A 23,810-nucleotide genomic window follows, 5' to 3' on the forward strand; every position below is an offset into this window, starting at 1 on the left:
ACCGTCTATGTGAGAGATGGGGATGATGTAGGAGTCACCAACCGTCTATGTGACATGGGGATGATGTAGGAGTCACCAACCGTCTATGTGAGATGGGGATGATGTAGGAGTCACCAACCGTCTATGTGACATGGGGATGATGTAGGAGTCACCAACCGTCTATGTGACATGGGGATGATGTTGGAGTCACCAACCGTCTATGTGAGATGGGGATGATGTAGGAGTCACCAACCGTCTATGTGACATGGGGATGATGTTGGAGTCACCAACCGTCTATGTGAGATGGGGATGATGTAGGAGTCACCAACCGTCTATGTGAGAGATGGGGATGATGTAGGAGTCACCAACCGTCTATGTGTGAGATGGGGATGATGTAGGAGTCACCAACCGTCTATGTGACATGGGATGGGGATGATGTAGGAGTCACCAACCGTCTATGTGACATGGGGATGATGTAGGAGTCACCAACCGTCTATGTGACATGGGGATGATGTAGGAGTCACCAACCGTCTATGTGACATGGGGATGATGTAGGAGTCACCAACCGTCTATGTGACATGGGGATGATGTAGGAGTCACCAACCGTCTATGTGTGAGATGGGGACGATGTAGGAGTCACCAACCGTCTATGTGTGAGATGGGGACGATGTAGGAGTCACCAACCGTCTATGTGAGATGGGGATGATGTAGGAGTCACCAACCGTCTATGTGAGATGGGGATGATGTAGGAGTCACCAACCGTCTATGTGAGATGGGGATGATGTAGGAGTCACCAACCGTCTATGTGAGAGATGGGGATGATGTAGGAGTCACCAACCGTCTATGTGACATGGGGATGATGTAGGAGTCACCAACCGTCTATGTGACATGGGGATGATGTAGGAGTCACCAACCGTCTATGTGAGATGGGGATGATGTAGGAGTCACCAACCGTCTGTCTATGTGACATGGGGATGATGTAGGAGTCACCAACCGTCTATGTGAGATGGGGATGATGTAGGAGTCACCAACCGTCTATGTGTGAGATAGGGATGATGTTGGAGTCACCAACCGTCTATGTGACATGGGGACGATGTAGGAGTCACCAACCGTCTATGTGAGAGATGGGGATGATGTAGGAGTCACCAACCGTCTATGTGACATGGGGATGATGTAGGAGTCACCAACCGTCTATGTGAGAGATGGGGATGATGTAGGAGTCACCAACCGTCTATGTGAGATGGGGATGATGTAGGAGTCACCAACCGTCTATGTGAGAGATGGGGATGCTGGCGGTGTCTCCGTCCTGTCCGCTAAGATTGGCCTGTAGGTAGGCTGCCTCCTGGACAAGACTGGCCACCTTGTCTGTGTAGGTGTAGGGGTTACACACCAGACACATGAGCACCTGGGGGACACACACATCGCAGGGTTACACACCATCACCTGGGAACACACACACACACACACATCACAGGGTTACACACCATCACCTGGGAACACACACACACACATCACAGGGTTACACACCATCACCTGGGAACACACACACACCAGAGAAGAGACACACACACACACACATCACAGGGTTACACACACACACACATCACAGGGTTACACACCATCACCTGGGAACACACACACACCACAGAGAAGAGACACACACACACACACGTCACAGGGTTACACACCATCACACACCACAGGGTTAAACACCATCACCTGGACACACACATCACAGAGAAGAGACAAACACACACATCACAGGGTTACATACCATCACCTGGACACACACACAGACACACACACACATCCTGTATCATAAATAGCATAACACAAGGGTATGAAGGTGTTGATAGATGTATTTATTGTATGCTACTTATGACGACGATCGTAGCATAACGATAGATTGATCCATCGATCAACCACCTGTATTCTATGGGAGGTAGACCAGGTGACTGACCCTCTCCAGGAAGTGTATGACCGTGTCCTGCTGGTCCGCCTGTAGTCTGTCCAGGTGTTGCAGCCACAGCTCCAGCTCAGACCAGGTGTACTCAAACACTCCACTGTCCTTCAGCACCTAATTCCAAACAACGGAGACCAAGGAGTTCACAGGAACTCACAGTAGATGTATTTAATAAGTACACTACAATTCGTTTTTACTACGTTGGGCACATTCAAGAGTCAGCGAGTATACTAAATTCTGTATATATATATATATATATATATATATATATATATATATATATATATATATATATATATAGGGCACTACTTTTGAAACCACTATGGGTAAAAGAACTCAATGGTCTTACTTGAGTAAAAGTGAAACTCACCCAGTAAAATTCTACTTGAGTAAAAGTGGTTTGGTTTTAAAATATCACAAGTAAAAGCTGTCCTGCAAAGCATTCAAAATGTAACGAGTACTTTTGGGTGTCAAAATTGTACGGACATTATTGTCATTAGGAATGTAAGTGAAGTAAAAGTTATAGTTAAAAAAAACTATTTACTTACATACATACATACATACATACATATATAGTTAAAAAAATATATATATATATATAGTTTATATATATAGTTTATATATATATATATATATAAATAAATAGAAAAGTAAAGTACAGATACCCCCAAAATAACTACTTAAGTAGTACTTTAAAGTATTTTTTTTTTTACTTAAGTACTTTACACCATTGGTCAAAAGTAGTGCACTCTATGTCAGGGAATGGAGTGTCATTTAGGACAAAGCCCGTGTGTGATTCAAACCCGAATGGAACGGAGACAGTAGGTCTGCGCTCACCTTCACCACCAGCTTCCTGGTGGACATTTTCAGGTGGCTGTTGTTGCTGCTCACAAACATCTTGAGGAGCAGGAAGAACACAGACTTCTCCCCAGAGCCCGTCTCCACGTGATCCTGACGGAGACAACGGAAGGAGCAAAATGGAATGACTTCAAGGTTATAAAAGGAGACTTCACAAATGACCAGGGGCAAAACTTTCACTGGGGGCAGGGGGGTAGGAGACACCCCCCCCCACACACACACATTCTGAAATTGCATTTTTTTCCCACCCCCCCAGTTGTATTATTGCACTGTGATGCAAAAAGAGACATGCTGAAGGACCATACAGACACCTCAGAGCTTTTGAGACACAGAGTAGGTGAACGGATGATCTATGCATGTGTGGTTCCCACCGTGAAGCATGGAGGAGGAGGTGTGATGGTGCTTTGCTGGTGACACCGTCTGTGATTTATTTAGAATTCAAGGCACACTTAACCAGCATGGCTACCACAGCATTCTGCAGCGATACGCCATCCTGTCTGGTTTGGGCATAGTGGGAGTATCGTTTGTTTTTCAACCTCCAGACAGTGTAAGGGCTATTTTACTCTGCATCAGATGACCTGGTCTCCATAATCACCCGACCTCAACCCAATTGAGATGGTTTAGGATGAGTTGGACAGCAGAATGAAGGAAAAGCAGCCAACAAGTGTTCAGCATATGTGGGAACTACTTCAAGACTGTTGGAAAAGAATTCCAGGTGATGCTGGTTGAGAGAATGCCAAGAATGTGCAAAGTTGTCATCAAGGCAAAGAGTGACTATTTATTTTGGTTACTACATGATTCCAGACGTGTTATTTCATAGTTTTTATTTTACACATTTTGTAATGATAGTGAAGACATCAAAACTAAGAAAAACCCTTGAATGAGGAGCTGTGTTACAGCCCCCTGGCGTTACAGCCCTCTGGCGTCACAGCCCCCTGGCGTTACAGCCCCCTGGCGTCACAGCCCCCTGGCGTTACAGCCCTCTGGCGTTACAGCCCGGTGCCCTCTAGCCTTACAGCCCCCTGGCGTTACAGCCCCCTGGTGTTACAGCCCGGTGCCCTCTGGCGTTACAGCCCGGTGCCCTCTGGCGTTACAGCCCGGTGCCCTCTGGCGTTACAGCCCGGTGCCCTCTGGCGTTACAGCCCGGTGCCCTCTGGCGTTACAGCCCGGTGCCCTCCGGCGTTACAGCCCGGTGCCCTCCGGCGTTACAGCCCGGTGCCCTCCGGCGTTACAGCCCGGTGCCCTCCGGCGTTACAGCCCTCCGGCGTTACAGCCCCCCGGCGTACAAACCCTCCGGCGTACAAACCCTCCGGCGTTACAGCCCGGTGCCCTCTGGCAACCTCTCACCATTACAATAACAGGGGAGGTTAGCAAATTATCCCCCAGACCCCCACAAGTTTATGTCCTTACCACTTCTAAAAACCAAAGTTAGGCCCCTGCAAATAACAGCCACTTACTGTTTCCATCGTCTCACAAGTCCTTTGAAGCCACTCTAGGAGATAGCAGACAGTTCAACCCCTGGTCTGTTCCATGCTCCTTATAGGGGATATTAAACATACCACTAACAGCCTGCTCCATTTTAACCTGAACCCTGAACCCGGTCTATAACCATCTCACCTGAACCCTGAACCAGGACAACTTGCTGGTCTAGAAGCTCCCCTGGACCAGGACAACTTGCTGGGCAAGAAGCTCCCCTGAACCAGGACAACTTGCTGGGCAAGAAGCTCCCCTGAACCAGGACAACTTGCTGGGCAAGAAGCTCCCCTGAACCAGAACAACTTGCTGGGCTAGAAGCTCCCCTGAACCAGGACAACTTGCTGGGCTAGAAGCTCCCCTGAACCAGGACAACTTGCTGGTCTAGAAACTCCCCTGAACCAGGACAACTTGCTGGGCTAGAAGCTCCCCCGAACCAGGACAACTTGCTGGTCTAGAAGCCCTCCCAACTTGCTGGTCTAGACCAGGACAACTTGCTGGTCTAGAAGCTCCCCTGAACCAGGACAACTTGCTGGTCTAGAAGCTCCCCTGAACCAGGACAACTTGCTGGTCTAGAAGCTCCCCTGAACCAGGACAACTTGCTGGTCTAGAAGCTCCCCCGAACCAGGACAACTTGCTGGTCTAGAAGCTCCCCTAAACCAGGTGATAACATCAAACACACCCAGTCTATAATCATCTCACCTGAACCCTGAACCAGGAGAACTTGCTGGCCGGCATGTCCAGGGCCAGTTGTAATATCTGGTGTTGAAGGACTGGATGGACCTCCTCTCTCATACCTTTCTCTGACACGATACCTGAAGAGAGAGACCAAACACAATACCGTTAAAAATGACCCTCTCAAAATGGACACAATCAGTGGATGATTTCACAGGCCTTTTGGAAAGCCGTACAGATCCTCGGAAGGATGTGATAACATGGAAGTTGTCTCTAAGTGTGGTAACACAATGTAAGGCAAATTCATAGATTTTAACATTCTGTTAGTACATCAAGAAGATCATAGGACTAATAAAAGAGCAACAGAGCAATCAATCAATCAATAAATCAATCACTTCCATATTTTTTAACAGGACTAATAAAAGAGCAACAGAGCAATCAATCAATCAATCAACCAATGAATCAATCAATCAATAAATTACCTTTGAGCAGCTTGCTGAAGTCAAACTTGCTCTGGCTAACCAGATGAGGTACGACCTTCTGGTAGAGACACATGACCTGAAGGATGAGGGCTTTCAGGACGATGACCTCTGGAGACTCGGGGCCTGACGGGGCTGGAGGAGACAGACGGGAGAGACAGACAGATGGGAGAGGCAGACAGATGGGAGAGACAGGAGAGACAGACAGACGGGAGAGACAGGCAGATGGGAGACAGAGACGCACGGGAAGAGAGACAGACAGGAGAGACAGATAGATAGGAGACAGAAAGATGGGAGAGAGACAGACAGACGCACGGGAAGAGAGACAGGAGAGACAGATGGGAGACAGACAGACGCACGGGAAGAGAGACAGGAGAGACAGGCAGATAGGAGACAGAAAGATGGGAGAGACAGACAGATGGGAAACACAGACAGATAGATGGGAGAAACAAAAGAGTGAGACAGACAGACGCACGGGAAGAGAGACAGGAGAGAGTCGGTTAGTTGTTCAATTAAAGAGAGTTATAGTCGGGACAATATAGAAATGTGGAAAAATACCATATCGGTTAAGGACTATTTCAACGATGTATGAAGAGAGAGTTAATATGATAATTTAAAGAAGAGAGCATTCCACTGACTGTAAATATATTAGAATGTAAGACATCGGGGCGCTGTACTGCAGCGCCAGCTGTGCCACCAGAGACTCTGGGTTCGCGCCCAGGCTCTGTCGTAACCGGCCGCTACCGGGAGGTCCGTGGGGCGACGCACAATTGGCCTAGCGTCATCCGGGTTAGGGAGTGTTTGACCGGTAGGGATATCCTTGTCTCATCGCGCACCAGCGACTCCTGTGGCGGACTAGGCGCAGTGCGCACAACCAAGGTCGCCAGGTGCACGGTGTTTCCTCCGACACATTGGTGCGGCTGGCTTCCGGGTTGGATGCGCGCTGTGTTAAGAAGCAGTGCGACTTGGTTGGGTTGTGTATCGGAGGACGCATGACTTTCGACCTTCGTCTCTCCCGAGTCCGTACGGGAGTTGTAGCGATGAGACAAGATAGTAGCTACTAACAATTGGACACCATGAAATTGGGGAGAAAAAGGGGTAAAATTAAAAAATATGTATTAAAAAAAAGTAAGACATCTACCGGGTTGTTCAACTTTAGCCGCGTCCTCTTTAACATCTCCTTCCTTCTTCCCTTCATTCCCTCCTTTCTCCTTCTTGGTCAGGGACTGCCATTTGGACACGATGCTCGTCATGTCCGGTAGAACCTACAGAGAGAACATGGACGCCCCCAGGGTCAGGGTGGTCATCCAGTCAGGGTGGTCATCCAGTCAGAGTGGTCATCCAGTCAGGGTGGTCATCCAGTCAGGGTGGTCATCCAGTCAGAGTGGTCATCCAGTCAGAGTGGTCATCCAGTCAGAGTGGTCATCCAGTCAGGGTGGTCATCCAGTCAGGGTGGTCATCCAGTCAGGGTGGTCATCCAGTCAGAGTGGTCATCCAGTCAGAGTGGTCATCCAGTCAGAGTGGTCATCCAGTCAGGGTGGTCATCCAGTCAGAGTGGTCATCCAGTCAGGGTGGTCATCCAGTCAGGGTGGTCATCCAGTCAGAGTGGTCATCCAGTCAGAGTGGTCATCCAGTCAGGGTGGTCATCCAGTCAGGGTGGTCATCCAGTCAGAGTGGTCATCCAGTCAGGGTGGTCATCCAGTCAGGGTGGTCATCCAGTCAGAGTGGTCATCCAGTCAGGGTGGTCATCCAGTCAGAGTGGTCATCCAGTCAGAGTGGTCATCCAGTCTGATAAAAGCTGGTCATCATCAGAGGTCGACTGTATGTTGTCTACCACAGTAGGCATACAGTACTACAGTAGGCATACAGTACTACAGTAGGTCCACAGTACTACAGTAGGCATACAGTCCTACAGTAGGTCCACAGTACAACAGTACTACAGTAGGTATACAGTCCAACAGTAGGTCCACAGTACTACAGTAGGTCCACAGTACTACAGTAGGTCCACAGTCCTACAGTAGGTCCACAGTCCTACAGTAGGTCCACAGTCCTACAGTAGGTCCACAGTCCAACAGTAGGTCCACAGTACTACAGTAGGTCCACAGTACTACAGTAGGTCCACAGTCCTACAGTAGGTCCACAGTCCTACAGTAGGTCCACAGTCCTACAGTAGGTCCACAGTCCAACAGTAGGTCCACAGTCCAACAGTAGGTCCACAGTACTACAGTAGGTCCACAGTCCTACAGTAGGTCCACAGTAGGTCCAGTCCTAGAGTAGGTCCACAGTAGGTCCACAGTACTACAGTAGGTCCACAGTTCTACAGTAGGTCCACAGTACTACAGTAGGTCCACAGTAGGTCCACAGTCCTACAGTAGGTCCACAGTCCTACAGTAGGTCCACAGTACTACAGTAGGTCCACAGTACTACAGTAGGTCCACAGTAGGTCCACAGTAGGTCCACAGTAGGTCCACAGTCCTACAGTAGGTCCACAGTTCTACAGTAGGTCCACATTCCTACAGTAGGTCCACAGTACTACAGTAGGTCCACAGTCCTACAGTAGGTCCACAATCCTACAGTAGGTCCACAGTCCTACAGTAGGTTCAGTCCTACAGTAGGTTCACAGTAGATCCACAGTCCTACAGTAGGTCCACAGTCCTACAGTAGGTCCACAGTCCTACAGTAGGTCCACAGTCCTACAGTAGGTTCACAGTCCTACAGTAGGTTCACAGTAGGTCCACAGTCCTACAGCAGGTCCACAGTCCTACAGTAGGTCCACAGTAGGTCCACAGTCCTACAGTAGGTCCACAGTCCTACAGTAGGTCCACAGTAGGTCCACAGTCCTACAGTAGGTCCACAGTAGGTCCACAGTCCTACAGTAGGTCCACAGTCCTACAGTAGGTCCACAGTAGGTCCACAGTCCTACAGTAGGTCCACAGTAGGTCCACAGTCCTACAGTAGGTCCACAGTCCTACAGTAGGTCCACAGTCCTACAGTAGGTCCACAGTCCTACAGTAGGTCCACAGTCCTACAGTAGGTCCACAGTTCTAGATTTCCAGAATCCCTTTATTCTCCAAGTACATTCACACAAACCTGGAATTTCACTTAGTGAATTAGTGCTGCCAGCAATATATACGTATACAAACTACAGGCAGACTACAGGCAGACTACAGGCAGACTACAGGCAGACTACAGACAGACCATAGACAGACTAGACAAACCTCAGACAGACTACAGACAGACCATAGACAGACTAGACAGACTAGACAAACCTCAGGCAGACTACAGGCAGACTGCAGACTACAGGCAGACTACAGGCAGACTACAGGCAGACTACAGGCAGACTACAGGCAGACTACAGTAGGTCCACAGTAGGTCCACAGTCCTACAGTAGGTCCACAGTCCTACAGTAGGTCCACAGTAGGTCCACAGTCCTACAGTAGGTCCACAGTAGGTCCACAGTCCTACAGTAGGTCCACAGTCCTACAGTAGGTCCACAGTAGGTCCACAGTCCTACAGTAGGTCCACAGTAGGTCCACAGTCCTACAGTAGGTCCACAGTCCTACAGTAGGTCCACAGTCCTACAGTAGGTCCACAGTCCTACAGTAGGTCCACAGTCCTACAGTAGGTCCACAGTTCTAGATTTCCAGAATCCCTTTATTCTCCAAGTACATTCACACAAACCTGGAATTTCACTTAGTGAATTAGTGCTGCCAGCAATATATACGTATACAAACTACAGCCAGACTACAGCCAGACTACAGGCAGACTACAGGCAGACTACAGCCAGACTACAGGCAGACTACAGGCAGACTACAGGCAGACTACAGGCAGACTACAGGCAGACCACAGGCAGACTAGACAGACTAGACAAACCTCAGACAGACTACAGACAGACCATAGACAGACTAGACAGACTAGACAAACCTCAGGCAGACTACAGGCAGACTACAGGCAGACTACAGGCAGACTACAGCCAGACTACAGGCAGACTACAGGCAGACTACAGGCAGACTACAGGCAGACTACAGGCAGACTACCGGCAGACTACAGGCAGACTACAGACAGACCACAGACAGACTACAGACAGACCACAGACAGACCACAGACAGACTACAGACAGACTACAGGCAGACTACAGGCAGACTACAGGCAGACTACAGACAGACCACAGACAGACTACAGACAGACCGCAGACAGACTACAGGCAGACTACAGACAGACTACAGGCAGACTACAGGCAGACTACAGGCAGACTACAGGCAGACTACAGGCAGACTACAGACAGACCACAGACAGACTACAGACAGACCGCAGACAGACTACAGGCAGACTACAGACAGACTACAGGCAGACTACAGGCAGACTACAGGCAGACTACAGGCAGACTACAGGCAGACTACAGACAGACCACAGACAGACTACAGACAGACCGCAGACAGACTACAGGCAGACTACAGACAGACTACAGGCAGACTACAGGCAGACTACAGGCAGACTACAGGCAGACTACAGGCAGACTACAGGCAGACTACAGGCAGACTACAGGCAGACCGAACAGACTGTGTGTGACCTCCCTGTACTGCTGTGTGTTACCTTGCCGAGTGCCTCCCTGTACTGCTGTGTGTTACCTTGCCGAGTGCCTCCCTGTACTGCTGGGTGTTACCTTGCCGAGTGCCTCCCTGTACTGCTGGGTGTTACCTTGCCGAGTGCCTCCCTGTACTGCTGGGTGTTACCTTGCCGAGTGCCTCCCTGTACTGCTGTGTGTTACCTTGCCGAGTGCCTCCCTGTACTGCTGTGTGTTACCTTGCCGAGTGCCTCCCTGTACTGCTGGGTGTTACCTTGCCGAGTGCCTCCCTGTACTGCTGTGTGTTACCTTGCCGAGTGCCTCCCTGTACTGCTGGGTGTTACCTTGCCGAGTGCCTCCCTGTACTGCTGTGTGTTACCTTGCCGAGTGCCTCCCTGTACTGCTGTGTGTTACCTTGCCGAGTGCCTCCCTGTACTGCTGTGTGTTACCTTGCCGAGTGCCTCCCTGTACTGCTGGGTGTTACCTTGCCGAGTGCCTCCCTGTACTGCTGTGTGTTACCTTGCCGAGTGCCTCCCTGTACTGCTGTGTGTTACCTTGCCGAGTGCCTCCCTGTACTGCTGTGTGTTACCTTGCCGAGTGCCTCCCTGTACTGCTGTGTGTTACCTTGCCGAGTGCCTCCCTGTACTGCTGGGTGTTACCTTGCCGAGTGCCTCCCTGTACTGCTGTGTGTTACCTTGCCGAGTGCCTCCCTGTACTGCTGGGTGTTACCTTGCCGAGTGCCTCCTGTACTGCTGTGTGTTACCTTGCCGAGTGCCTCCCTGTACTGCTGGGTGTTACCTTGCCGAGTGCCTCCTGTACTGCTGGGTGTTACCTTGCCGAGTGCCTCCCTGTACTGCTGGGTGTTACCTTGCCGAGTGCCTCCTGTACTGCTGGGTGTTACCTTGCCGAGTGCCTCCCTGTACTGCTGTGTGTTACCTTGCCGAGTGCCTCCTGTACTGCTGGGTGTTACCTTTGCCGTAGTGCCTCCCTGTACTGCTGGGTGTTACCTTGCCGAGTGCCTCCCTGTACTGCTGTGTGTTACCTTGCCGAGTGCCTCCCTGTACTGCTGTGTGTTACCTTGCCGAGTGCCTCCTGTACTGCTGTGTGTTACCTTGCCGAGTGCCTCCCTGTACTGCTGTGTGTTACCTTGCCGAGTGCCTCCCTGTACTGCTGTGTGTTACCTTGCCGAGTGCCTCCTGTACTGCTGTGTGTTACCTTGCCGAGTGCCTCCCTGTACTGCTGGGTGTTACCTTGCCGAGTGCCTCCCTGTACTGCTGGGTGTTACCTTGCCGAGTGCCTCCCTGTACTGCTGGGTGTTACCTTGCCGAGTGCCTCCCTGTACTGCTGGGTGTTACCTTGCCGAGTGCCTCCCTGTACTGCTGTGTTACCTTGCCGAGTGCCTCCTGTACTGCTGTGTGTTACCTTGCCGAGTGCCTCCCTGTACTGCTGTGTGCTTACCTTGCCGAGTGCCTCCCTGTACTGCTGTGTGTTACCTTTGCCGAGTGCCTCCCTGTACTGCTGTGTGTTACCTTGCCGAGTGCCTCCCTGTACTGCTGTGTGTTACCTTGCCGAGTGCCTCCCTGTACTGCTGGGTGTTACCTTTGCCGAGTGCCTCCCTGTACTGCTGTGTGTTACCTTGCCGAGTGCCTCCCTGTACTGCTGTGTGTTACCTTGCCGAGTGCCTCCCTGTACTGCTGTGTGTTACCTTGCCGAGTGCCTCCCTGTACTGCTGTGTGCTACCTTGCCGAGTGCCTCCCTGTACTGCTGTGTGTTACCTTGCCGAGTGCCTCCCTGTACTGCTGTGTTACCTTGCCGAGTGCCTCCCTGTACTGCTGTGTGTTACCTTGCCGAGTGCCTCCCTGTACTGCTGTGTGTTACCTTGCCGAGTGCCTCCTGTACTGCTGGGTGTTACCTTGCCGAGTGCCTCCCTGTACTGCTGTGTGTTACCTTGCCGAGTGCCTCCTGTACTGCTGTGTGTTACCTTGCCGAGTGCCTCCCTGTACTGCTGTGTGTTACCTTGCCGAGTGCCTCCCTGTACTGCTGTGTGTTACCTTGCCGAGTGCCTCCTGTACTGCTGTGTGTTACCTTGCCGAGTGCCTCCCTGTACTGCTGTGTGTTACCTTGCCGAGTGCCTCCCTGTACTGCTGGGTGTTACCTTGCCGAGTGCCTCCCCTGTACTGCTGTGTGTTACCTTGCCGAGTGCCTCCCTGTACTGCTGTGTGTTACCTTGCCGAGTGCCTCCCTGTACTGCTGTGTGTTACCTTGCCGAGTGCCTCCCTGTACTGCTGTGTGTTACCTTGCCGAGTGCCTCCTGTACTGCTGTGTGTTACCTTGCCGAGTGCCTCCTGTACTGCTGTGTGTTACCTTGCCGAGTGCCTCCCTGTACTGCTGTGTGTTACCTTGCCGAGTGCCTCCCTGTACTGCTGGGTGTTACCTTGCCGAGTGCCTCCCTGTACTGCTGGGTGTTACCTTGCCGAGTGCCTCCTGTACTGCTGTGTGTTACCTTGCCGAGTGCCTCCCTGTACTGCTGTGGTGTTACCTTGCCGAGTGCCTCCTGTACTGCTGGGTGTTACCTTGCCGAGTGCCTCCCTGTACTGCTGGGTGAGTCCTGCATGGTGGCTGGAGTGTAGAGGTCAGAGGCGAGCCACACAGAGCGGTCCAGACACAACTCTATGTTCCTCTGAGCTCTCTTCAGAAGGAACGACATGAGGGACAGGGTCGTGTGCTGCACCACCACGTTGGCAAACTGGAACAGGCACGCGAGAGGAAAGATGGGTAAAACAGTCCAGCGCGGAGGAAACGTTGGGCAACATGTTCATCACCAAAAGTGACAAGTCTGTTAAACAGCCCATTATTCTAGAACAAACGGTGTAAACTCACGTTGATGCCTTGCGTGAAGAAGGCTTTGTTACAGACGGGAGGAAGTGATGTCACCAGCACCATGGACAGGAGGCGGGGCAGAGGAACAACCTCTGGTCTGAAGGCCTTGGACACCTCTGGCTGAGACTCGTAGATCTGAGAAGACAGGACAGAGCGGTCAAAATGACAGCGCCTGTGATTTTTTTATTTTATCTTTATTTTACTAGGCAAGTCAGTTAAGAACAAATTCTTATTTTCAATGACGGCCTAGGAACAGTGGGTTAACTGCCTTGTTCAAGGGGCAGAACGACAGATTTGTACCTTGTCAGCTCGGGGATTTGAACTTGCAACCTTCCGGTTACTAGTCCAACACTCTAACCACTAGGCTACCCTGCCGCCTCTACACTCTAACCACTAGGCTACCCTGCCGCCTCTACACTCTAACCACTAGGCTACCCTGCCGCCTCTACACTCTAACCACTAGGCTACCTGCCTCCTCTACACTCTAACCACTAGGCTACCCTGCCGCCTCTACACTCTAACCACTAGGCTACCTGCCTCCTCTACACTCTAACCACTAGGCTACCCTGCCGCCCCTACACTCTAACCACTAGGCTACCCTGCCGTCTCTACACTAACCACTAGGCTACCCTGCCGCCTCTACACTAACCACTAGGCTACCCTGCCGTCTCTACACTAACCACTAGGCTACCCTGCCGCCTACACTCTAACCACTAGGCTACCCTGCCGCCTACACTCTAACCACTAGGCTACCTGCCTCCCTCTACACTCTAACCACTAGGCTACCCTGCCGCCTACACTCTAACCACTAGGCTACCTGCCACCTCTACACTCTAACCACTAGGCTACCTGCCTCCTCTACACTCTAATCACTAGGCTACCTGCCGCCTCTACACTCTAACCACTAGGCTACCTGCCTCCTACACTCTAACCACTAGGCTACCTGCCTCCTCTACACTCTAACCACTAGGCTACCTGCCTCCTCTACACTCTAACCACTAGGCTACCTGCCTCCTCTACACTCTAACCACTAGGCTACCCTGTCGTTTCTACACTCTAACCACTAGGCCACCCTGTCGTCTCTACACTCTAACCACTAGGCTACCCTGCCGCTCTACACTAACCACTAGGCTACCCTGCCGTCTCTACACTCTAACCACTAGGCCACCCTGCCGTCTCTACACTCTAACCACTAGGCTACCCTGCCGCCTCTACACTCTAACCACTAGGCTACCCTGCCGCCCCCTTACACTCTAACCACTAGGCTACCCTGCCTCTCTACACTAACCACTAGGCTACCCTGCCGCCCTCTACACTAACCACTAGGCTACCCTGCCGCCCCTACACTCTAACCACTAGGCTACCCTGCCTCTCTACACTAACCACTAGGCTACCCTGCCGCCTCTACACTAACCACTAGGCTACCCTGCCGTCTCTACACTAACCACTAGGCTACCCTGCCGCCTCTACACTCTAACCACTAGGCTACCTGCCTCCTCTACACTCTAACCACTAGGCTACCTGCCGCCTCTACACTCTAACCACTAGGCTACCTGCCTCCTCTACACTCTAACCACTAGGCTACCTGCCTCCTCTACACTCTAACCACTAGGCTACCCTGCCGTCTCTACACTCTAACCACTAGGCTACCTGCCTCCTCTACACTCTAACCACTAGGCTACCTGCCTCCTCTACACTCTAACCACTAGGCTACCTGCCGCCTCTTCACACTCTAACCACTAGGCTACCTGCCTCCTCTACACTCTAACCACTAGGCTACCTGCCGCCTACACTCTAACCACTAGGCTACCTGCCGCCTCTACACTCTAACCACTAGGCTACCTGCCTCCTCTACACTCTAACCACTAGGCTACCTGCCGCCGACACTCTAACCACTAGGCTACCTGCCTCCTCTACACTCTAACCACTAGGCTACCTGCCTCCTCTACACTCTAACCACTAGGCTACCCTGCCGTCTCTACACTCTAACCACTAGGCTACCTGCCTCCTCTACACTCTAACCACTAGGCTACCTGCCTCCTCTACACTCTAACCACTAGGCTACCTGCCGCCTCTACACTCTAACCACTAGGCTACCTGCCTCCTCTACACTCTAACCACTAGGCTACCTGCCTCCTCTACACTCTAACCACTAGGCTACCCTGCCGTCTCTACACTCTAACCACTAGGCTACCTGCCTCCTCTACACTCTAACCACTAGGCTACCTGCCTCCTCTACACTCTAACCACTAGGCTACCTGCCTCCTCTACACTCTAACCACTAGGCTACCCTGCCGTCTCTACACTCTAACCACTAGGCTACCTGCCTCCTCTACACTCTAACCACTAGGCTACCCTGTCGTTTCTACACTCTAACCACTAGGCCACCCTGTCGTCTCTACACTCTAACCACTAGGCTACCCTGCCGCCTCTACACTAACCACTAGGCTACCCTGCCGTCTCTACACTCTAACCACTAGGCCACCCTGCCGTCTCTACACTCTAACCACTAGGCTACCCTGCCGCCTCTACACTCTAACCACTAGGCTACCCCCTGCCGCCCCTACACTCTAACCACTAGGACTTACCTGCCTCTCTACACCAACCACTAGGCTACCCTGCCGCCTCTACACTAACCACTAGGCTACCCCTGCCGCTCCCTACACTCTAACCACTAGGCTACCCTGCCTCTCTGCACTAACCACTAGGCTACCCTGCCGCCTCTACACTAACCACTAGGCTACCCTGCCGTCTCTACACTAACCACTAGGCTACCCTGCCGCCTCTACACTCTAACCACTAGGCTACCCTGCCGCCTCTACACTCTAACCACTAGGCTACCTGCCTCCTCTACACTCTAACCACTAGGCTACCTGCCGCCTCTACACTCTAACCACTAGGCTACCTGCCTCCTCTACACTCTAACCACTAGGCTACCTGCCTCCTCTACACTCTAACCCCTAGGCTACCCTGCCGTCTCTACACTCTAACCACTAGGCTACCTGCCTCCTCTACACTCTAACCACTAGGCTACCTGCCTCCTCTACACTCTAACCACTAGGCTACCTGCCGCCTCTACACTCTAACCACTAGGCTACCTGCCGCCTACACTCTAACCACTAGGCTACCTGCCGCCTCTACACTCTAACCACTAGGCTACCTGCCTCTCTGCACTCTAACCACTAGGCTACCTGCCGCCGACACTCTAACCACTAGGCTACCTGCCTCCTCTACACTCTAACCACTAGGCTACCTGCCTCCTCTACACTCTAACCACTAGGCTACCCTGCCGTCTCTACACTCTAACCACTAGGCTACCTGCCTCCTCTACACTCTAACCACTAGGCTACCTGCCTCCTACACTCTAACCACTAGGCTACCTGCCGCCTACACTCTAACCACTAGGCTACCTGCCTCCTCTACACTCTAACCACTAGGCTACCTGCCTCCTCTACACTCTAACCACTAGGCTACCCTGCCGTCTCTACACTCTAACCACTAGGCTACCTGCCTCCCTCTACACTCTAACCACTAGGCTACCTGCTCCTCTACACTCTAACCACTAGGCTACCTGCCTCCTCTACACTCTAACCACTAGGCTACCTGCCTCCTCTACACTCTAACCACTAGGCTACCCTGCCGTCTCTACACTCTAACCACTAGGCTACCTGCCTCCTCTACACTCTAACCACTAGGCTAACCTGTCGTCTCTACACTCTAACCACTAGGCCACCCTGATTGACAGACAAGGGACAGCCAATTGTGACGGTGTTGTCAGATTCACATTGTGTTTTGTTGATTTCTGTTCGCCGCGCCACTGCGCACAGTGATGTCTGATCTCTATACATTCACACAATACAATACAGCTTAAAATCCTCTGTGTTGTTGTTGTTGGTGTCAACGTTACAGACAGAACTGTCCCCGAGGTTTGAAACTAAAACAAAATCACTTTAGAAAAACCAATAATACAAGGAAACAAAGAGTTGACTAAATACCTTCTTGAGCAGAGTGATGTTGTCCGTCCAGGCAGATTTGAGGCGAGGATGAAGGAATACTGTGTCTCCTTGAAGAATCTGGGCAAGATGTCCAGGACTGACCCTTAGTATATTGACCATCAGATCAGACACCAGGTCGTCCTCTGTAGCCTGCTTCAGCCCCACCACAAACTGCAGTAGCACAATGTTACCAGCCCTGGACAGAAGACAGACACAACAACTTCCAGGTCTGTGTCTACTGTACAGACACACAACAAAAACTTCAGGAGGGTGATGGAGGGGGGAGAGAGAACAGAGAGAAGGAGAGATGGGAGAGAGAACAGAGAGGAGAGAGAACAGAGAGGAAGGAGAGAACAGAGGAGAGAGAACGAAGTGATAGAGGAGATGGGGAAGAGAACAGAGAGAAAGAAAGAGAGAACGGAGAGAACAGAGAACAGAGAGAACGGAGAGAAGAGCGAGGGGAGATAAAGAGGAGAACAGAACAGAGTGAGAGGAGAGATGGGAAGAGAGAACAGAGAAAGAGCGAGGGGGATAAAGAGGGAGAGAACAGAGTGATAGAGGAGAGATGGGAGAGAGAACAGAGATGGGAGAGAGAACAGAGAAGAAAGAGCGAGGGGGATAAAGAGGAGAGAACAGAGTGAGAGGAAGAACGGAGAGAAGAGCGAGGGGAGATAAAGGGAGAGAGAACAGAGCAATAGAGGAGAGAGAACAGAGAGAAGAGCGAGGGGGGAGGAAGAACAGAGTAAAGAGAAGGAGAGAACAGAGATAATAGAAGGAGAGATGGAGAGAGAGGCAGACAGAGAGATAAAGAGGAGAACAGAGTAATGGAGAGATGGGAGAGCAGAGGGGAGATAAGAAGAGGAGGGGAGATAAGAAGAACAGAGCAATAGAGGAGAGATGGGAGAGAGAACAGAGTGATAGGAGAGAGAGAACAGAGCGACAGAGGAGAGATGGGAGAGAGAACAGAGAGAAAGAGCGAGGGGAGATAAGGAGAGAGAGAACAGAGCGACAGAGGAGATGGGAGAGAGAACAGAGAGAAGAAGAGCGAGGGGAGATAAAGAGGAGAGAGAACAGAGCGATAGAGGAGAGATGGGTGAGAGAACAGAGAGAAGAGCGAGGGGAGATAAAGAGGAAGAACAGAGCGACAGAGGAGAGATGGGAGAGAGAACAGAGTGATAGAGGAGAGATGGGAGAGAGAACAGAGCGATAGAAGAAAGAGAACAGAGCGACAGAGGAGATGGGAGAGAGAACAGAGCGATAGAGGAGAGAGAACAGAGCGACAGAGGAGATGGGAGAGAGAACAGAGTGATAGAGGAGAGAAACAGAGCGACAGAGGAGATGGGAGAGAGAACAGAGTGATAGAGGAGAGAGAACAAGAGCGACAGAGGAGAGATGGGAGAGAGAACAGGAGCGACAGAGGAGAGATGGGAGAGAGAACAGAGAGAAGAAGCGAGGGGAGATAAAGAGGAGAGAGAACAGAGTGACAGAGGAGATGGGAGAGAGAACAGAGAAAGAGCGAGGGGAGATAAAGAAGGAACAGAAGCGACAGAGGAGAGATGGGAGAGAACAGAGAGAAGAGCGAGGGGAGATAAAAAGGAGAGAGAACAGAGTGACAGAGGAGATGGGGAGAGAGAACAAGTGATAGAGGAGAGAGAACAGAGCGACAGAGGAGAGATGGGAGAGAGAACAGAGTGATGGAGGAGAGAGAACAGAGCGACAGAGGAGAGATGGGAGAAACAGAGCGATAGAGAAGAGATGGGAGAGAGAACAGAGAGAAGAGCGAGGGGGAGATAAGAGGAGAGAGAACAGAGCAACAGAGGAGAGATGGGAGAGAGAACAGAGAAGAGCGAGGGAGATAAAGAGAGAGAGAACAGAGCGACAGAGGAAAGATGGGAGAGAGAACAGAGCGACAGAGGAAAGAGAACAGAGCGATAGAGAAGAGATGGGAGAGAGAACAGAGAGAAGAGCGAGGAGATAAAGAGGAGAGAAGAACAGAGCGACAGAGGAGAGATGGGAGAGAGAACAGAGCGACAGAGGAGAGAGAACAGAGTGATAGAGGAGAGAACAGAGATAAAGATAGAGAGAACAGAGCGAGGGGAGATAAAGAGGAGAGAGAACAGGGCGACAGAGGAGAGATGGGATGCATCAGATTCATGACTGACCTGCCGGCCGTTCCAAAGCTGGGGTCGTAGAAACTGATGCCATGTTTCCGGGAGCAGCATAGATTCAGGAGGAAGTTGTGAACCAGTTTCCTCACGACCATCTTCCCTGCTTCCTCTGCGTTCTCTGCCATCTGAAGAAATTGACATTTAAAACAAGACTCGGTGATGATTGTGAGTGAGAATAATTTAGGGGGCGCTAATATTTGTTCTCTTACACACTTAAATAAGTGTATAACGGAAATGTGTTTCATGCATATCCCAATGCCCCCCGATAGACCCCCAGGGAGTGGGGTCATGGCCAGGGTCACCGTTGTCCAGCGCCCCTGGAGCGATTAGGGTTAAGTGCCTTGCTCAAGGGCACAGCAACAGATTTTTCATCTTGTCGGCTCCGGGGATTCAAACCAGTGACCTTTTCGGGTTACTGGCCAAAGCTCTAACCGAGAGAGAGAGATAAAGAGAGAGAGATAAAGAGAGAGAGATAAAGAGAGAGAGAGATAGATAAAGAGAGAGAGATAGAGAGAGAGATAGATAAAGAGAGAGATAGAGATAGATAATAGAGAGAGATAGATAGAGAGAGAGATAGATAAAGAGAGATAGATAGAGAGAGAGATAAGAGAGAGAGAGAAAGAGAGATAAAAGAGAGAGAGATAAAGAGAGATAAAGAGAGAGAGAAAGAGAGAGATAAAGAGAGAGAGAAAGAGAGAGAAAGAGAGAATAAAGAGAGAGAAAGAGATAAAGAGAGAGAGATAAAGAGAAAGATAGAAAGAGAGCTAGAGAGAGAAAGATAGAAAGAGAGCTAAGAGAGAAAGAGAGAAAGAGAGAAAGAGAGAAAGAGAGAAAGAGAGAGAAGAGAGATAAAGACAAAGAGAGAAAAGAGAGAGAGAACAGTGGACAGATCCATTACCTTGCTGTCGTCTGTGCTTGCATCCACAATGCCATTCCACCTGTAGAGTGATGCAATCTGGGCCAGGAGAGATGGGGTGAAGAAACGCACCTTCTGGGTCTTACTGATGGCTTGTCTCTGGACCACCTACAGCAGAGGAAACACATCGCTGTCACGTGTCCTCCCTTCTCCTGCGCTCCAGGTCACCAGGCTGCTCATTATGACTCACACCAGCACCCCATCAGCCTCACCTGGAAATCAATTACCTGCCTGAGTACCTTCTCTAAATCTGCCTCTCTCCCTTTGGTTCTTCCTACCTTCCCTAAATCTGTCTCTCTCCCTTTGGTTCTTTCAACCTGAGTCTCTCTCCTTTGGTTCTTCCTACCTGGTACCTTCTCTAAATCTGTCTCTCTCTCCTTTGGTTCTTCCTGCCTGAGTACCTTCTCTAAATCTGTCTCTCCCCTTTGGTTCTTCCTACCTGAGTACCTTCTCTAAATCTGTCTCTCTCCCTTTGGTTCTTCCTACCTGAGTACCTTCTCTAAATCTGTCTCTCTTCCTTTGGTTCTTTCAACCTGAGTTCCTTCTCTAAATCTGTCTCTCTCCCCTTGGTTCTTCTACCTGATTACCCTTCCCTATATCTGTCTCTCCCCTTGGTTCTTCCTACCTGATTACCTTCCCTATATCTGTCTCTCCCGTTGGTTCTTCCCACCTGATTACCTCCCCTATATCTGTCTCTCCCCTTTGGTTCTTCCTACCTGAGTACCTTCTCTAAATCTGTCTTCCTTTGGTTCTTCCTACCTGAGTACCTTCCCTAAATCTGTCTCTCCCTTTGGTTCTTCCTTGATTGCCTTCCTATATCTGTCTCTCCCTTTGGTTCTTCCTACCTGATTACCTTCCCTAAAATCTGTCTCTCTTCCTTTGGTTCTTCCTACCTGAGTACCTTCCCCTAAATCTGTCTCTCTTCCTTTGGTTCTTCCAACCTGAGTACCTTCTCTAAATCTGTCTCTCTCCCTTTTGTTCTTCTACCTAAGTACCTTCTCTAAATCTGTCTCTCTCCCTTTAGTTCTTCCTACCTGAGTACCTTCCCTATATCTAAATCCTGTCTCTCTCCCCTTTGGTTCTTCCTGCCTGAGTACCTTCTCTAAATCTGTCTCTCTCCCTTTGGTTCTTCCTGCCTGAGTACCTTCCCTAAATCTGTCTCTCTCCCTTTGGTTCTTCCTACCTGATTACCTTCTCTAAATCTGTCTCTCTCCCTTTGGTTCTTCCTACCTGAGTACCTTCCCTAAATCTGTCTCTCCCCCTTTGGTTCTTCCTACCTGAGTACCTTCTCTAAATCTGTCTCTCTCCCTTTGGTTCTTCCTACCTGATTACCTTCCCTAAATCTGTCTCTCTCCCTTTGGTTCTTCCTACCTGAGTACCTTCCCTAAATCTGTCTCTCCGTTGGTTCTTCCCACCTGATTACCTCCCCTAAATCTGTCTCTCTCCCTTTGGTTCTTCCTACCTGAGTACCTTCCCTATATCTGTCTCTCCCGTTGGTTCTTCCTACCTGAGTACCTCCCCTAAATCTGTCTCTCTCCCTTTGGTTCTTCCTACCTGAGTACCTTCCCTAAATCTGTCTCTCTCCCTTTGGTTCTTCCTACCTGAGTACCTTCCCTAAATCTGTCTCTCTCCCTTTGGTTCTTCCTACCTGATTACCTTCCCTAAATCTGTCTCTCTCCCTTTGGTTCTTCCTACCTGAGTACCTTCCCTAAATCTGTCTCTCCCGTTGGTTCTTCCTACCTGAGTACCTTCCCTAAATCTGTCTCTCCCGTTGGTTCTTCCCACCTGATTACCTCCCCTAAATCTGTCTCTCTCCCTTTGGTTCTTCCTACCTGAGTACCTTCCCTAAATCTGTCTCTCCCGTTGGTTCTTCCCACCTGATTACCTCCCCTAAATCTGTCTCTCTCCCTTTGGTTCTTCCTACCTGAGTACCTTCCCTAAATCTGTCTCTCCCGTTGGTTCTTCCCACCTGATTACCTCCCCTAAATCTGTCTCTCCCGTTGGTTCTTCCCACCTGATTACCTTCCCTATATCTGTCTCTCCCGTTGGTTCTTCCCACCTGATTACCTCCCCTATATCTGTCTCTCTCCCTTTGGTTCTTCCTACCTGAGTACCTTCTCTAAATCTGTCTCTCTCCCTTTGGTTCTTCCTACCTGAGTACCTTCCCTAAATCTGTCTCTCCCTTTGGTTCTTCCTACCTGATTACCTTCCCTATATCTGTCTCTCCCTTTGGTTCTTCCTACCTGATTACCTTCCCTAAATCTGTCTCTCTTCCTTTGGTTCTTCCTACCTGAGTACCTTCCCTAAATCTGTCTCTCTTCCTTTGGTTCTTTCAACCTGAGTACCTTCTCTAAATCTGTCTCTCTCCCTTTGGTTCTTCCTACCTGAGTACCTTCTCTAAATCTGTCTCTCTCCCTTTGGTTCTTCCTACCTGAGTACCTTCCCTATATCTGTCTCTCCCGTTGGTTCTTCCTACCTGAGTACCTCCCCTAAATCTGTCTCTCTCCCTTTGGTTCTTCCTACCTGAGTACCTTCCCTAAATCTGTCTCTCTCCCTTTGGTTCTTCCTACCTGAGTACCTTCCCTAAATCTGTCTCTCTCCCTTTGGTTCTTCCTACCTGATTACCTTCCCTAAATCTGTCTCTCTCCCTTTGGTTCTTCCTACCTGAGTACCTTCCCTAAATCTGTCTCTCCCGTTGGTTCTTCCTACCTGAGTACCTTCCCTAAATCTGTCTCTCCCGTTGGTTCTTCCCACCTGATTACCTCCCCTAAATCTGTCTCTCTCCCTTTGGTTCTTCCTACCTGAGTACCTTCCCTAAATCTGTCTCTCCCGTTGGTTCTTCCCACCTGATTACCTCCCCTAAATCTGTCTCTCTCCCTTTGGTTCTTCCTACCTGAGTACCTTCCCTAAATCTGTCTCTCCCGTTGGTTCTTCCCACCTGATTACCTCCCCTAAATCTGTCTCTCCCGTTGGTTCTTCCCACCTGATTACCTCCCCTAAATCTGTCTCTCCCGTTGGTTCTTCCCACCTGATTACCTCCCCTAAATCTGTCTCTCTCCCTTTGGTTCTTCCTACCTGATTACCTCCCCTAAATCTGTCTCTCCCGTTGGTTCTTCCCACCTGATTACCTCCCCTAAATCTGTCTCTCCCGTTGGTTCTTCCCACCTGATTACCTCCCCTAAATCTGTCTCTCCCGTTGGTTCTTCCCACCTGATTACCTCCCCTAAATCTGTCTCTCCCGTTGGTTCTTCCCACCTGATTACCTCCCCTAAATCTGTCTCTCCCGTTGGTTCTTCCTACCTGATTACCTCCCCCTAAATCTGTCTCTCCCGTTGGTTCTTCCTACCTGAGTACCTTCCCCTAAATCTGTCTCTCCCGGTTGGTTCTTCCCACCTGATTACCTCCCCTAAATCTGTCTCTCCCGCTGGTTCTTCCCACCTGATTACCTCCCTAAATCTGTCTCTCCCGTTGGTTCTTCCCACCTGATTACCTCCCCTAAATCTGTCTCTCCCTTTGGTTCTTCCTACCTGATTACCTCCCCTAAATCTGTCTCTCCCGTTGGTTCTTCCTACCTGATTACCTCCCCTAAATCTGTCTCTCCCGTTGGTTCTTCCTACCTGATTACCTCCCCTAAATCTGTCTCTCCCTTTGGTTCTTCCTACCTGATTACCTCCCCTAAATCTGTCTCTCCCGTTGGTTCTTCCCACCTGATTACCTCCCCTATATCTGTCTCTCCCGTTGGTTCTTCCCACCTGATTACCTCCCCTAAATCTGTCTCTCCCGTTGGTTCTTCCCACCTGATTACCTCCCCTAAATCTGTCTCTCCTGCTGGTTCTTCCCACCTGATTACCTCCCCTAAA

General features: G+C 50.5%; 1 pseudogene; it reads right to left on the minus strand.

Annotated features, from left to right (window-relative positions):
- Positions 1-20,058, minus strand: part of LOC135533668 (nucleolar pre-ribosomal-associated protein 1-like) — a 56,053-nt pseudogene extending 35,995 nt beyond the window's left edge.
- Between the last annotated feature and the right edge of the window lie 3,752 nt (positions 20,059-23,810).

Source organism: Oncorhynchus masou, unplaced genomic scaffold (genome assembly GCF_036934945.1).
Source record: "Oncorhynchus masou masou isolate Uvic2021 unplaced genomic scaffold, UVic_Omas_1.1 unplaced_scaffold_2568, whole genome shotgun sequence".
Classification (NCBI taxonomy): Eukaryota; Metazoa; Chordata; class Actinopteri; order Salmoniformes; family Salmonidae; genus Oncorhynchus; species Oncorhynchus masou.